Here is a 15,614-nt window from a genome sequence, read left to right as displayed (position 1 = left end):
TGCCCCCCCAAGAAGCATATTTTCCATTAAAGAAACTGATATAGCCAATAGATAGGACTTTTATCTTACAAATGACAGCTAAACAAGAAACAGGTGCAGCAGGGTGTGGTGGGAAGAAAGGGTGTTTAGAAACTAGATAGCAGGCCTCCCACCAGGGCAGGGTAGCTTGGCCCTATGGCTCCAAGTCCCATAGCTCCATTTGGCACTTTTCTGTTTCCCTCTCTGCCAGGGAGAGGAGGACATCCAGCTCCAGGGATAGTTGAGAGGACTAAATAGGCCTGGTACATGGCTTCCTAGGAATTAATCTTCTGGACAAAAGTTGTTGAGGACTGCTGCCCCCTAATGATAAAAGGGACTTCTGTGGCATCCTAAGGGGGAAGGGACAAGCACTGAGGTCTTAGGTGGCAAAAGAGCAGAGTCTTTTCTCCCAGCAAAGGAGCCATACAGACCAAGGAAACACGTTTTCTTTGAAGCACTCAGCACAGGTTCCTAGGCCCATCCCAGGCCTTGCCTCCTGGCTTGCTATGGTCAGCTGTGTTCTCACCAGAAACTGGCTATAATAGCTGACCCGGGGCTTGTCACCTCCTCTTTCTGGGCTTTTTCTATCTGTAAGAAGAGGGCATTGAACTAGAAAATCATTTCCTAGTAAGTTTGCAGGGCGGGTCTTCTGATTTTTGTTTTAGGAATGATTTTCCAATCAGAATGATTTACCTAACTAATGAGCTTCAATTAGTTTTACTGGTTTCTGTCAAATGAATGTTCTAAGACAAAACAGTGTGGCCTTGCATGTTTCCATCTTTTCAGAGAAGACAGGGCACTTGTTATCCTCAAGGTTATGGAAGCAAAGTGTGCCCACTGTAAGGACTTGGCAGAGGCCAGCTGCAGACAAACTGACTTGGTTCAGGTACACCCACAGGCTAGAATAGTCTGTGTTCTATTCTGCAGCAGTGAGACTAGTCAGGCACAAATGTGTCTACGCACATGCGAGAATCCTGGGGCAAGTTCAAGACTTCAACAGACTCTTAACCCCAGGCATATTCCATCACTGTACTTTATGCCTTTCAGGGTTGAAAGTTTTATTTTTTCATTTATTTTCTTTTGCAGCACATTCACTAACTGCTTCTATGCATCAAAACCTGCCTAGTAGATTAGTAATCCTCACAACTACCTTAAGAAATGGATAACATTCTTCCAATTTTATATATTGAAGAAACTGGTGTTCAGAGAGGTTAAGTACCCAGTTTAAGACTGCACAACTGGGGAATGGTTGAGTTGTGACCCTAGCTCAGATGGGTCTAATGCCAAGGCCCATAAGCCTTTACTAGCGACGTCTTCATACAGAATCATATTCTCAATCGTGTAGGAGTAAACCTAGGATGTCAGAGCCAGCTTCATTGATCTACAGGGACCATCTGTCAAATTCACAGGAACTCATTCTCATTCATTTATTCAGCAGAGTGGTAAGGACATGGTTTTCAAGTTTTGAGTATGCAGGAATCACCTGGGGTGTTCCTTGATGTAGACATTTTACACTCAGATTCTGCATTTTTAGGATCCAGGTGGTCTAGAACTACATGTTGAGAAGTGAAATACTCTTTGGTGTTTGGGTAGAGTTTGGAACTTGAATACCCACTTATCCTTCTGTCTCCTGAAGTACCCAGCACACAAATCCAGAAGGAAACAGAAAATTAGATACTACTTGTATTGATGTCTGGGCAAGCACATACCACCACACTGCAAAACGCTGGTGAAGCTGTCTTGGAGAAGGCAGCCTAGACCTAAGCATATGTTCTACTTACACCCTGGACCTGATTTGGTTTTACAGTCTCCTATCTGCAAAGTGAGACATCTGAGTTGGTGAAGCCAACCTCAGGTTCACCTACCTGAACAACCATATGGAGGAGGAATACTTGCCTGACCATCTCGTCCCATCACAAGTCACACAGCAGAATAGGTGGTAGATGCCTACCCAGCAGCCACTTAATGCAGACAGAAAACAGGTAATACAGCCCATGTGCATGAGCTCAGAGACAGAGGGAACAGAATCCTGTTCCTCATGCTTCAGGAAGTCAAACAGGGTACATTCACAGCTGCATGGTGGCTTTCTACAGAGTGGCCCTGCCCACTCACAACTCAGGGTCAGAACTGTCAAGGTGTATCCAACCATGTGGACAATCCTGTTTCCTCTCAGGAGAGCCTGTTAAGAGGTGGAAACCCTGAGTACAAGGATAGAAGTAGATGCTCCCTCTCTCATGGGCTAAGGTTAGTTAGAGTATAAGGTGAGGGGTGGAGACAGGCCTCTGTTCTCAACATGATCTTAACAGAGCACTAGCTCTATACTAGATCCTAGACTAAAAGAGGAGTCCCCTCCCCCACCATCTCCTACAGGAGGCATCTACTCCCCATCAGTATTTGAGGCCTGACTTCACTGAGGTAAACACTGGTGAACAAAAAAGACCTGGCCCTGGCTTCAGCTTCATGAAGTTGGGGAGAGTGCCAGGACCTTTACCAAGGAAGCAGAGATACAAGGACCATATGATCAACTATGATCGGGGTTATGAAATAACCAATATGGGGCCAAGACAGAGAATTTGGTGGAAGAAGCCACTCTACATGGGAGGATTGTGGGGAAAATCCTGGAAGAGGTGACTTGCAGGCCAACAATACATATGTTATAAAACTTAAATGATAATATGGTGTTGAAAACATGTTGGGAGCAGAGGGGAGGGAATGATGAACTCTCTGGCCGGGGAAATGTAAGACAGTTGAAGTGTCTTGCCCCAGGTCATGAGGTGGGTCACAGGCAAACCCTGACTAGAATCTGGAGCCAGAAATGTCTCTTTTACTTAAAGCTTCTCTCTCACTCGCTCCTTTTGTTCTTTGGTCTTGGATCACTTCCTGTGGGGGAGGGTAGTCTTCAAAGAATCAGCCTTCATGTCTTGAAGAAAAAAAATCAAAGGTCATCAAAAAGAAAACATGTACCATACTAAAAGGTTTCTTTAAAAGAGACAATGAAAAATTTACATTATGCCATGAGTTTAAGCTTCCTGCACTTCTCACTCTTCTCTGGGTTTCTCTCCTCCATGGGCTAGTTTGAGAGTGAGAACAGCTGGGAAGTGCTATGGAGCAGAAAGCACTGGACACATGCTAGGAATTATCAGATGCCTGACACACACGGAGTGCAGTCTTAGTCTCTTTTACCTTTAGAAAGTAGCTACTCCCATCCCTTCTTTTCTGTGAGAATGAGAAACAAAGCAGTTTAGTTTGGAAATGGTGAGCACTCCCACAAAACGCTGTCTTCTCATTCCCCCTTTTATCTTTTCCAGGGACAATCAGCTGCCAGAAATGTGTCACTTCAAGCAGGCCTCCCCATCTCATTTGGCTGAAACTTAAATTATTACCACACCAGGCTGTGCACACTTTTTTCCCCCCTGCTCTTTTCCAAGAACAGCCATAACCAAGCTTGACACACTACTGATTTCTACCAAAGCGCTTTCAACACCTTTTAGACATCAGAGACCAAAAAGGATGAGAAAGACCGAAAGCAACGGGGAAACTCAGAAGTTGCTCCTAAGCCCAGACCCATAGCTCCCTCCAGGCAGTCTTCCAGGTTTGCCAGCAGCAAAGGAGGATCTACTCAATTCCTGCCACCTGCACATGGGAATCATACTCTTCTTTTTTGCTTTGTCTCCTCAATAAGACAATGGTGTTATAGTGATGAGCCCAGTGGCCCAGCAAGCTTTCAAGTCATAGGAGATTAGAGCTGGGAACCAAGCAATAGTAGCATATAGCAAAACAAAACAAAACCAAAGATTAAAAAGTGCACAATGAAAGGTAGGATCACAGAGAAAATAGGGATGGAGCACTTCCTGTTAGGACAACAACAGACCTTAACTTTGGATCTTGGAGGGAATGGTATTTCAGCTGGTCCTTTAAGGATAGGAGGGTTGTGGGATTTTTTGTTTTGTTTTTTGTTTTTAAATATTTTATTTGAGAGAGAGAGACTGAATGCACAAGGAGGGGGGAGGGGTAAAGGGAGCTGGAGAGAGACAAGGAGATTCCCCTGCTCAGTGGGGAGCCCAACACAGGGCTTGATCCCAGGACCCTGAGGTCATAACAGTAGTTGAAGTCACCCTTAACTGACCGAGCCACCCAGGTGCCCCAAAGATGGTAGGGGTCTTACAAGAAGGGTAACAGATGCGGGGGGAAAAGGGAAAATGTTACATCACCAAAAAAGTGGTTCCTGGTACATTCCTTGTAGAGGGAAAGCAATAACAAAGAATAAAGAAAAATCCTCTGGGGAGAAAAAATAACCCAGTTTGTCCACTGCATACAATGCATGACAAGGGAATCCAGTAGTTTACCCATACCCAAGAGAGCATTTGGACTTGAGAGAGCCTTAATTCAAATTTAAGTCCAGGTTGTTTCATTTACTAGCATAGTCTTAAATACATCTCATTACTTTTTAATAGAGATTTTAGAGAAAGAGCACCCCCGTGCAAGCATGCTTGAGTGGGAGGAAGGGCAGAGGGAGAGCGTGAATCTTGAAGCAGACTCTCCATTAAGCACAGAGCCTGACATGGGGCCTAAACTCATGACCCTGAGATCATGACCTGAGCCAATATCAAGGTTGGCAACTTAACCGATTGAGCCAGGCAGCCCTTGAACACATCATTTTTGAGTCTACTGTTCCTCATTAGTTATTAGGATAGTAATAGTCATTTGGAGTGGGGATGATTTTTGCACTGATTTTTATGAAGGTGCTGAGTACAGTGCTTGGACCAAATCAGCTTCCCAGTACGTTTGAGGACCTTGTTTGACTCACTCAGCAAAGGGCTAGAAGAGATAGAGGATGGGAACCTGAGCAAGGCTGATCTTAGTGCCTCAGTATTAAAGTTTGAACAGTATGCCTTATCTTTTTTACTGTGTGCTCTTGGGCATATAACATAATTTCTCTGAGCCTCCATTTCCTTGTCTGGATCTGCGGACTGTTGATCAATAAAGGACCTTCTGTACCTACATTCCCACCTTGACCCACAGAGGAGAGAACATGCATTTTATTCCCTACTCAGTGGAAACCCTATAGACTCTTCTACTCTCATATACACTGCTCTCTGAAAAGGAGTGCCTAATGAGCAAACTCAGTACTGATGGAGATCAAACTCTAACCCCCAGCTAGTAGGCGGGGTCACTACCTTGGACAAAAATCTCCATCTTCTGTTCTGCGTTCCCAATACTCCACCTGTAAGCGGGCTTATCACAGTGAGTGTGGGTCAACTGCTTTCAGGTGGAGATTTAAGGCATGCTCTCTAACAGAGGTAACCCATGACTGAGTTAAAGGGTGTGGTAGACAACAAAAATTGGCCACAAGTTTTTGTATCTTCTCCCTTTGAGAGGTGGAGTTAATTTCTCTACCCCTGTAATTGGACAAGCCTCAGAGTACAGAGGGAGAAGTGATTGGGTCCTGGTCTCAAGGAGTCTTATCTGCTCCCCTTCACTTTCTTGAAACTCTGTGTCCTCCATGCATATCCTAGGCTAACTTTCTGAATGAAAAGAGAGGGGGGAGAGAGAGGCAGACAGAGGAGAGATATCCCAGGTATCCAAGCCAGCCTAGTGAAGGTCATCATAGACCAGCCATCCTCAATAGATGCACTCATGGATGCACGTGTATCAGTGAGTTCAACCAAGGTCAACCAAGCCCAGATCAGAACTGATCTGTAGATTTGTGAGTAATAACAAATGGTCCTTGTTTTAAACCCTTTAAGTTTTGGAGCAGCTCAATATCCGTCAAGAGCTATTGGATACACATGGTGATCACACAAATTTAAGTGATAACTTGTTTCCCACATGGCTAGGAATCTTTGTATGATGAGCCACTTGTGCTCCAGAAAGCAGGCTATGTGGGTCATACCCTAAACTACTACAGAAATGACAGCTTCCTCATAACATGGTCATCAGTCTTGAGAGGGCCACAAGGAATAGCCACACAAGTTATGAACAGCACTCTTCTAGTAGATCCATGAACATCCTTGCAATATCACGTGTACCCTGAGACTATGGTTGACCCCTGGATGTGGGCGGTGCAGTGGACCTTAGAACTAACCAATGTAATGTATGTAACATCTCTGGAGTATAGTCGACGCAAAATAAACATCTATTTTTATTATAATTTCTTGGTATTGAAGTGTTTTACTATGTTGGACTCATGGTTATTGCTAATACTTAATTATCAAATAAGCCTTCATTTTCTCATCAGAAAAGTGTCCAGGGAGTGGTGATGGTAGAGGTAGTCAACTAGATTACCTATAAGGTTTTTTCTAGCATGGCTACTCTGATTCATGAGCTAATGCAAATCTTCTCATAAAAAGCAGCCTAAACACATGCCCCGAGTGGGCTCCTTTGGTGAACTTGGGGACATAGCCCCAGCAGCACGGTGTGGCAGGTCATCTGTCAGGCAGTTGTGTCAGCAGCCTGAGAGGCAGCCCATAAAGCTGCCAAAGCGGCCCTTTGCTTTGCCCTAATCAAAGAAGCAGCAGAGGCCAGGCCTCTGTGCCAGGAAGGCCTCACTTGGCAGGAAAGAGGCTGTGTTCTGAGTAGAAGGGTGTGAGGAACCTAAATAGTTAACCATCAAAGCCACAAATAAATCCTTTGGTTTGTGATCAAAAGCAGAGAACATAGGAACTGACAAACTGATGAGATGCCTGTTTCCCTATCTGCTGCCTTCCCTGCATCCTCCCAACCCCCTAGCTCCTGTTTACACTGGACTGAAAGTTCCTCAGGACAGTTCTAGACCAGAATGGTACTTAATGCCAGTAGAGTTTGGGAAAGCTCCTAAGGCTAGGGGAGCCTGAGTTTCAGGCCAGAGGTTTCTGATCACCAGTCATGTCACCTTGTACACTGATGTCCGAATCTCATTCCAGAAACTGATTGTAATAGCCTGGGCTAGGGCCTGGTCCTCAGAATCACTAATAACTTTCCAGGTGACTGTCCATTATGGCCAGGGTGGAAAATCACTGGTTTAACCTTTTTAAGCTCTGGGTCCCTCGTCTGTTACACAAGGAGGGTAAGACCTACTTTGCAGTGTCATATGATCTAATAAAGATAGACACTAGATGTGAGAGACCAGTGATTACCATCTGGCACAGTTCCTTATCTGGAAGGATCCCATGCCTAGGTCCTTGAGCCAGGTGCCCACAGGTCTTGAAGATCCAACCGTGCCCATCCTTTAGTTAGCCAATATTATCAGGTGGGTCTTGCCTCCCAGAGTATGTGCGTGTATGGGTCTACATGGGAAGGACAGATGGATGATGTGGGAAGCATTCATGGTATCCTAGTCATAGGATGTAGCACATTCCACAGCCACCCGGCCAACTGGTTTCATTTGCTCTCACGTTGTCTGAGTGGTAGCCAAGTGGCACTTAAAAATGATTAATATTGTCCTACTGATGAATGAATAAAGAAACAACTTTGCCCTACTTACCCAGCCAGTGTTAGGACTGGGAGGGGTTGGGGTAGGGAAGGAGAGTAGGTGGGTGGGGCACACAGCTGCATCCTATTTCCATTCATTCACTGATTTATTCAGCCATTTCAGCCTGCATTCAGTCAACAAATACTCCCATGGGACTGACTCTTCGCTGTATGCTGGAGATAGAGGTTTTTCAGATCACATTCATGCCTTAAAGCCATTCACAGCACAAAGGAGACAAATCTACAGTTAGTAGTGTTGTTAGAGGTCCAATGATTGGGAGTCATGTTAGCAGTAAGGTATGTGGACAAGGGTGGTATTGGTGTAGACAGGAAGCTTGGGGAGAGTCCTTGGTAGAACTGGGTCTACAGCACAGACAAGGCTCTCGTTTGTGTCCTTTTAGTTTTAGTGTCTTATCTGAGCACATATCATAAGCATTCTATTTCCCGTCTCTCATTTTCCAATCATTTTCCTAAAAGCACAGTTCTAATGAATGGTGTCACCCCCTGCTCAGACACTGTTAGTGGCTCATTACTCCCTGCTGAATAAAAGCCAGACTCTTTAGAGGGATAGTCACAGCCCTCCTGGGCCTAAGCCTTCTCTCCCTTTCTAGCTGTGGCTCCCTCTCTGTGCCTTAGGGTCACCCCACCCAGAACCATTTCTCACACTCAGGGTCTCCCACACCTGAATGTCCTTGCACAAGCCTGGAATGCTTTTCTTCCTCCATACCTTCAGCTTTTCATTTTCTTGCCACACTGATCTACTTGCTTCCACCCAATAGTCTCTTTTATGTCTGTGCATACATGATTTCCTCTGTTGAAAAACCTTTCTGTCTTTCATCTGAAAAAATACCTTCTTATCTTTCAAAAACTAATTCAAATGTTGTCTCCTGGTGAGCCCTTTGGTTCCCCCAAGAGCAACGGCTTCCTCCTCTGGATTCCACGTATCCTTTGAGCGGATCTCACCAGGGTACTGGTGTGTAACAAAAACAGAGATAAGCAATGTGCCTTTGTCACATTGGGAGAATCAGGTATTAGAAAACTGTTTTTCCCTTCTCCATTTAGGCCCCTGTTAAGGGAAAGGGGACATGTTGGCCAATAACTGGTAATGTGGTTGGATTTCTTTTCATATTGATCTTGCCTTTCTTTGGATTTGGTGTCTAGCTCTTTCCTGGAATCAGATTGCATTTCCATGCTAAGTCTGCAAAACAGAAAGTCTTCTTGCAAGTATTTGCCCGACTTTGCTGTGTTTTGTGCAAGTTATGGGTTAAAAGTCCTATAAACCAAAGGATCAAATCCATGTGAAGCCAACCTGCAGAAGTTGGGAAGAAGAGCCAAGGGGGACCACAAATCCTTGGACTCTGCAAATTTAGGTTAGAAATTTGGCTTTGAATTTAATTATTCAGCCCTACTCCCAGGGCAGTATGATTTTTCCCCCACTTATTTTTATTTTTTAAATTTATTTATGATAGTCACACAGAGAGAGAGAGAGAGAGAGAGGCAGAGACATAGGCAGAGGGAGAAGCAGGCTCCATGCACCGGGAACCCGACGTGGGACTCGATCCCGGGTCCCCAGGATCGTGCCCTGGGCCAAAGGCAGGTGCCAAACCACTGCGCCACCCAGAGATTCCCCCCACACACACTTATTTTTATAACCAACAATATCAAAATTTGGAGAACTCTTGTTCTTCTATGAACTTTGCAATCTCAAAGTACAATAGACTGGAATAAGCACGATTCCTCATTCTGCATAGATCACTGTAATTTCCACTCTGTAGGCTGGTATCCCTAGGCTGTAAAATAAGGAAATTATAGTCTCCAAGATATCTTGTAGCTTGAATACTGTCATTCATTCTTTTGCTCTGGGTGATCCTACAAGCAGCAGTCGATGTATGATCCATTTCTCCCCTACCAAACACCTACTGTGAGCTTTGTGTCCTCTTTTCCTCTATCTTCCATCAGCTAGAATCATCCAGACTGGTTGGTTCCCCACAATGAACTCTAGACTCTTTAAATGACATTCAAGGTCCTCTATAATCTCCTCCCCACTAACATTCTCTAAGTGTTACTTCCCTTAATTCAAAGCCCAAAAAACTATTTGCTATTGCTCTTAAATGTCATGTATATTCAGCATTTATGTTTTGGCACATGCTCTTCTCTCTGCCTTTAGCGTCTTTCTGATGTCAGCATTTGGCAAAATCTTACACAGTTTCCAGACATGGGACCATGGGAGTCCTTGTTTGGTATTTCACAGAATTCTGTGTCAAGTTACCTGCTCTGTTCATCCTATTCATGCATTGATCATTCTGCTCTTGTTTCTATAATTAGACTCAGGTGTTGTTTGGATACCATACATTGGTAACTTTTTTTGGGAATCCTATGAAATCCAAGCCCAGAAGTTCTTGCTTGCTCCTTCCCTCAATCTTAAAATTGTAGCCTTCAACTAACTCTCTGCCCCCATCCCTTTAACTGATCTCGCTCTAGCAAATTGAGGGAGACCTTAGATAACTGTCTATGTGCCCTTCCCTTTCCTACTGCTAGACCCTCAGAGGTGTTTCCCTCTTACCGCACTTTTTCCTATTGCCATTTCCTGCATCCACCCTCTGCGACCTGCCCTTTCTGTTTGGCTCTGGAAACAACTGATCCTAGAAAGCACACATCTGTCCACTGTCATCATACCCACTGAGGCCTGTGGCCATCTCACTTAAAGACACAAAATAATGAAGAGAATTCTGAGTTCTATAGATATGAGGAAGTTATGCCCTGGGACACCTGGGTGGCACAGCAGTTGAGCGCCTGCCTTCAGCTCAGGGCATGACCCCGAGTCCTGGGGTTGAGTCCTACATCGAGCTTCCTTACATGGAGCTTGCTTCTCTCTCTTCCCATGTCTCTGCCTCTCTGTTTCTCATGAATAAATGAAATCTTTTTTTTTTTTTTTAAAGGAAGTAGGAGATTGCTCCTATAAGGCATAACTAAGGACCAGAGACTTCAAATGTAAAGTTCTTAGTATTTCTTGGGACATCTCCTTTTTAAAGTTTTATACTAATGTTATATTCTTGGTAACAAATATAACTTTATACCATGTACCTTCTTTAAAATCAAGCTTTGTGGTTCGATGTATAGGACTTCTAATACTGGTGCTGCATGCTTCTTTCTGTATTACCTTGGGTATGGGACTAAATGAGCACCAGTGTTGACATCTGTAAGACAGCCATGGTCTTGTGCCCATCCCAGGACATCATGAGGAAAATACAGGGTCAGTTATATACCAAAGTCTAGCACAAGGACAGCACACAGTGGGCCCCCACACCTGGGCTTCTTCACATTCTTTCAATAGCAGAGCCTTTTCCTGGAACTAAAACACAAATTCCATTCTAAGAGAAGGCTTCTAAGTTTGAGGACTGCCTATTGTTAATAGGAGCCAGACCAAAGTGGGTCCTTGAGTGTCAATCAGAAGAACTCACATAGTTGAAACTCCACCTTCTTGCCTATGGCTCTTCTAGTCAGATCCAATTTCAACACGCTCTCCCTGAAACTTTTAACCACAGGGATCTTGGGAGACCTCTGCCTGAACTTCTGTGGGTAGGAAAGGGAGGCGGAGCTCAGGGAGGGGTTATTCAGGATGGTCTCTTAATGGACTAGTCTGTGGTAGGAGCATTTCAAAGTGATTTTTATGCTTTAACTCATTTTATTTCTAATGGACTACATCAGCATGTGTGTTAATATTACTTCTACTGCTACAATTAGTTACTAATACTAAAGAGTTGAGAAGTGTCAAAGAAAAATTTGATCAGAATAAGCACTACGTAAGTTGTAGCTGCTGGTGTTGTGTTAATAGTATTATTGTGTGCAGTCATGACTTATGTTTGGTTTCAGGCTAAGGAACGGATACTGAGGATACACTAACCCAGCAAATGCCTAGTACTGGTTACTATTTATAATTTATGATGATATGAATATCATCATAGCATAGTGTGAAATTTCCTTCATTAGATTTTGAATTTCTCAGGCACAGAACCAAGCCAAAGAGATAGCAGAAGTATGAAAGAAGTGTGAGAAGAAGCATGGGCCCAAATTTGGGAATATTGACATGGGAGAGGGATGGTGGCATGCCAGTACTATATACAAAGAGCTATAGGATAAAAAGAGTACATTTGCCTGAAATAGCAAATTTAACAGGGAAATGTAACAAAATATTAAAACACCCAGAAAAATTATGGACTAGAAGGTCAGGTTGGTATAATTCTTAGGTAAGTCATTAGTCCTCAAAGACTCTTGCAGAGGTTACTTTGGGCTCTGATCAGGTGCCCTGAGAGCTCTAAAGGTAAAAGAGACTAGAGGAAGGAGAACAAGTTTGGGGGCTTCTATATTTACCTGGAGGGAAACGATGGTGTCCCCTGGTGACAGGCTACTCCTCACAAGGCATAGGTACAGGCTAGGGAAAGCAATCATTGGCATTTGGGCTACTTCATGTAGCTGACTTAGGCCTCCAGGGCTTATTTGAGCTCAATCTCGAATACCACTCTTATTTTATGGCAGAGTACTGCTGTGCATACCTAACTTTATCACTTGGTCATAATAAAGGTCAGACAACACCTAGTTCATTATGAACAGCTTGGGTTGCATGGTAACTTGGCTGAGCATTCAGCCTCCACTAAGAGCCAGTAGTGAGTCAGAAAAGTGGCTAGAGGGGTAGAGAGAAGGAAACCAATATGAGAACAGTGGAAGGGGAGGTAGGCATGGCATCCCAAAGAGCAGTAAGCCAATATGCCACTGGACAGATAATACCAAAAGGCATGGGGGGGGAATACTTCAGGGTGTAGAATCTTGGGTTGGTTTAAGACATAATATGAATTTTCCTTTTACTATTCAGATTAAAATATGCTGGGTGTGGGGTGGGTAGTAGAGATAGTATGTTAGGAGTTCAGAGAAGGAAATAGTAACTATGGGCTGAATGCGGTGGAGAGGTGGGGATTGGAAGTAGCTTCTAAAGTCAATGGCACTTGGCCTAAGCCTCAAAGACTTGGTAGGACTTCTGGGAGGATGGAACAGTATTCCAGACAGGGAAAAGGCATGGAGCTTGAAGTCTTTACAATAATGCAACTTGGCTCCTGACTTTGATTCACAGGGGAAGAATTCACCCAAGGCCATGAGCCAAGTAGAAGAGCTCCAAGGTCAAGGACTGTACATTTTTTTGGAGCATTTCTCATTTGTTTGAGCTTAAATGAAGCTGAACCCTGCAAGGAAATGAGCACATGTTACACAGCTCCAAAGCCAGGAGGCTTCATGACCAGGAAACTATGTTGGTCAGATAGTAATACAAATGACTAATGCCTCCTCTTAGGTCTCATGTGGTTTGAGACCCCAGGAATCTGGGCCAGGCAGAAGACAAATAGGCACGGCTCCAAGTGAGGGTGGTAAGGAGTGTTCTGGGAATTACAAGAGGAGTTTTCATTCCAGTGGCCCTGAACAAGCCTAATTCCTTCTCTGGACTTCTGTTTCCTCATTCACATCTAGATCTGATAACTTTAGAAGGGCATGAATTGCCCACAAGTGAATGCCCTATCAGCCAGGGCTGCATCCTAATGACAGATCCTAAAATTCAATCAATCGCATACAGGCCCAGACTGAGGGACAAGTCATTTCACACATGTTCCTACTCATCCTCTCAGATTCAGTCAAGTGTCTCTTCACTGGGAAGCTCTGACTCCCACAGATAGAGCTGCTCACGGCTGCCCTATGTTCCCACAGCACTTAGGAATACATCATTGTCACAATGAGGATCATGCAAGGAAATGTCAAAAGGGCTATCTCCCTTTTCCCAGTGGGTATTTTAAGTTCGTTCAAGTCTTCCAGTTAGGCTTATCAGATCAGAATTCTCAGCTTCAAATACTCAGCCTGCCTGGCCAAAGGATGAATAGATGAGACATTGAATTCTTAGATATGAAATTGCTCTTAATGAAGTCAGAGAAACTTATCTGTTACTTGGTCTTGCCTGAGTGGGCAATCTCTTCATCTGCTTAAGTGAAAGTGTGTTTATCATAAGGCTCAGATGCCCAGATTTTTCAGGAAATAATTAAGTTTACTTTTCTTCCTCAACCCTTATAGGTGTAATATTAGAGAGAAGGGAACAGGATTGGTCATCGGTTAAACCCAAGGACCACCACTTGCTTGCTATGCTTTCTTAGAAAATCTGCTTAACTTGTGAGCCTTCATTTCTCCAACAAAATCCACTAATATTAAATCCAAGGGTTATTGTAAAGATTAAAGCAGTATACATAAAACTAGCACCATCACAGGTTTTAAAAAATACAAGTTGAATACTTACTATATGCTAGTGTGACACAAATACCTATTTGGGCTTCCCTGCAAATTTGTTGGAAAATCAGAGAAAGTTTTCTTTCTGCAAGAGGGGTTGGAGATGAATTTCTTTCCTTTCTAATGAAACTACAGCAGAAGAGGGTTGCACATGGGTAGGCAAGGCTAGGCCTGCTTTGTGCCTGGCAAACACCCAGGTTGGCTTAGCTCTGTCCATTCTGGTGCCCAAAAGGCTCATCCACAGAGCAAGCTTCACTCCTAGGAAACCATGGGAACAGCTGCCCCCAGCTGTGCTCAAACATGACTTTGCTCTGCAGAGATAAGCATTAAGTTGTGACTTACCTCTTCTCCTGACACCAGGGTTCTTAGAGCACCGTTTTTCATACAATGGATATTCAGAAGGCAGTCACTGATGATCTACTCAGCCCCAGGCTGTGTGATCTGTGTTTGCTCATGAAATCTTCACCAGCCTAAGCAGTACCACCATTTGACACATGGGGAAACTGGAGCCACCAATTCTATGATACTAGAATTATTTCTTTGAGCTTTGAAAGCTAAATTCCTCTCTATGACACCACAGGTTAGAAATCCATGTTATCTTCAGAAGACAACATTAATAATGATAGTACAGTAACAAAAATCACACTAATAGTTACAGGTTTCATCAAGTTGTTGGTAGGCATTATGTGATACAGTATTCTCAGTGGGGAGTGATTTTGAGCCTTGGGGGATTTGGTATAATGTAGAAGCCAAATATGAAGACACCAGTAGATTTGGTGTCCTGGTGAGAGCCTGCTTCATGGTTCAGAGATGGCAGTCTTTTTGCTGTGTCTTCATGTGGCAAAAGGGACAAAGGAACTTTGCGGTGTTTCTTTTATAAGGACATAAGTCCCATTTGTGAGGGCTCCACTATTAGGACCTAAGCATCTCCCAAATCCCATCACACTGGAGATTAGGATTTCACATATGAACTTCAGGGCACAAACATTTGGTCTATAGCTTGCATAGCACCTAATATAATGCACGGTGCTTATGGAGATGGAAGTGCCAGCCTGTGGAGATGGTCTGCAAGTTGTTCTGTCCACAGATAATCTGGTATGGACTAAAATGGTTTTGGATTTATCATCTATTCAATGAGGGCTAGGAAACTTCCAGAAGCAGCACACAGTTCTGAAGTTCAAGTGAGTCCTATAAGTCCTAGAGAAGTTCTCCTGAGAGGAATCCTGGAGTAAACCTAGACTTTTCCAAGGTTCCACATGCCAAGTAGATGGCAGGGTCTAGATCCTAACCCACCTTCCATACCCTTCAGCCAGGACCCTTGACAGGATTATATACATTCAAATGAGAATGTCATTATAACGGAAGACCACTGATGGAGGAACATGAAGGAAAAATAAGTCCTACAGGATTTTTGTGAAAGAAAAATGCCTTAAAGCATACTCCAGAATATATGTAGTAGAAGTGTTCGTGGATGAAGGTGGTAGGGAGGTATTTTCAGACAATAAAGTCTTCCATGGGAATACCTTCATGCAAGTCAGCATTTGTTGCTTCGTGCTCATGGTTGACTATGCACAAATGTGATCCTATTTAGTGGCTCTAAAGCACTTGCTAATTGGTTTTCTGGACAATTTTTAGGATTTTATTTCTGGAATATTAATCAAGGTTCTTTTGACAGTTAGCGTTTAATTTGACAACCACTTTGTTTTCAGTTTACATTGCAATTGTCTCAGCCAAAGGGTCTCACTAGTGTTCCTTACACCCTAGTCCCTTGCTTTCTGTACTTAAAATTCTCATGATTCTTTGCTAATAGACCTTGGAGGAACCTAAAAAGT

General features: G+C 43.6%; 1 long non-coding RNA gene across 1 annotated transcript in view; it reads right to left on the bottom strand.

Annotated features, from left to right (window-relative positions):
- Nucleotides 1-12,010, bottom strand: part of LOC111095950 — a 60,416-nt gene extending 48,406 nt beyond the window's left edge. Inside the window, exon 1 of the long non-coding RNA XR_005359747.1 lies at nt 11,839-12,010. This is a non-coding gene — a long non-coding RNA (uncharacterized LOC111095950). The remainder of the gene's footprint in view (nt 1-11,838) is intronic.
- Between the last annotated feature and the right edge of the window lie 3,604 nt (nt 12,011-15,614).

Source organism: Canis lupus, chromosome 5 (genome assembly GCF_011100685.1).
Source record: "Canis lupus familiaris isolate Mischka breed German Shepherd chromosome 5, alternate assembly UU_Cfam_GSD_1.0, whole genome shotgun sequence".
In the NCBI taxonomy this organism is placed as follows: domain Eukaryota; kingdom Metazoa; phylum Chordata; class Mammalia; order Carnivora; family Canidae; genus Canis; species Canis lupus.
Note: the sequence above shows the minus strand (reverse complement) of the source record. Positions and strands in the feature narration are given on the sequence as shown.